This window comes from Pan paniscus, chromosome 13 (assembly GCF_029289425.2).
Source record: "Pan paniscus chromosome 13, NHGRI_mPanPan1-v2.0_pri, whole genome shotgun sequence".
NCBI lineage: Eukaryota > Metazoa > Chordata > Mammalia > Primates > Hominidae > Pan > Pan paniscus.
In genome coordinates, this window is record NC_073262.2 from 55,832,922 (window position 1) to 55,834,285 (window position 1,364).

Genomic DNA, 1,364 nt, shown 5'->3' on the forward strand with positions numbered 1-1,364 from the left:
GCTGGTGGTTTCAGAACATGATATATTTTGAAAATATTCTATTGTATGGGATCTTTAATTTTATCCTAGACTGCTCCAATGAACTATCTACAAACAGGCCAAGGTAGCATTTGAAATGGATGTTTTACTAAAGATTCTATGTCAAAATAAAGTTAAATTGAGCTGAGACAGAATGATGTTCTTCTGCATTAACTGAGTTTCTGGTGATCACTATTTTGCATTTAGTAGTCTTGGGCTTCTAACAGATTCTTTGGCCTGGGCCCTCACTGAGCATGTTGTCCCGGGGGTACTTTCTTCTGCTTCCACAGAAGCCCTCTGCCTCCACAGAAGCCCTCTGCCTGAAGAAGGCAGCCCTCCCCAGTCCAGGGGTATTGCAGGCAACAAGGAGCTTTCACACAGGGCAGCCATGTCTTGCTCCTCTACCACCTCTTCCTAAATATGGAGGAGAAGTTTATCTTGGGCTGAGCCCTGAGGAATTCTTCCATTTTCTTTATCCTAAAACTGGTATAACAGGACCTTAGGTGTTTGGAACTGGACTTACGTTGTATGCTCTTTCCAAAGAAATATATGTGATTACCCCAGAGATCTTCTCTACCATATCAGTAGTAGAGTTACTTATCTTTGTAATTAAAAAATATGGTGCCTCTGTTGGAGAATTTGCTGATAAACTGAATGAACAAAAAAAGAAATTGCCCAACTAGAAGAGGTGAAGTACGCTTCCATCAAACAAATCCAGGATACCATTGATTTGGAGAAGTCACAGCAGGCTGTGGGTCACAAGTGCCATTACCTTTTTGATGCCAAGAGGAATAACATTGCTATGACTTTGGAGAATACTCTTCAGGAATGGCTGCATCGAGTATATAAGGAGGTAAAGAATCACCTGTACTATCATATCTCTGTGCAGGTTATGATGTGTTGAAAGGAACAAGAGCACATGATAAACTGGGTGGAAAAGCATGTGGTAGTGAAGCAAATGGTGCAGAGCACAGCTAGAAAAGAAAATTGCCAAGTGCGTTGCTGATCAAAAGTTGTTGGTGATCAAAAGTGCATTGTTGATCAAAGAAGGCTCAAGCATGAGCAGTCCTGTAAATTTATCTATCCCAATTGAGACAGCTAAAAACCCTTGACCTACTAAATGGAAACTAGTCTATGTGATGAAATCTTTCTGTATTGCTGTCTACTGAAGTTACGGTTTACCTTGCCTAAACATGAAAAGTTTGAGTTTCCTATACTGAGAGAACTAAATCTATTGGCCAGTCAGATATTTCTCATCCTCCTTACTCCACATTTTGAGTTGTTCTATGATCACTTTTAAATAAGTAGCTTGCCTTTATTAAAACTGTCTGGTTAAAGATTATCAA

General features: G+C 39.8%; 1 pseudogene; it reads left to right on the forward strand.

Annotated features, from left to right (window-relative positions):
- The first annotated feature begins 272 nt into the window (after nucleotides 1–272).
- LOC100981537 (ATP synthase F(0) complex subunit B1, mitochondrial-like) lies at nucleotides 273–1,130 on the forward strand (annotated as a pseudogene).
- The last annotated feature ends 234 nt before the right edge of the window (nucleotides 1,131–1,364 follow it).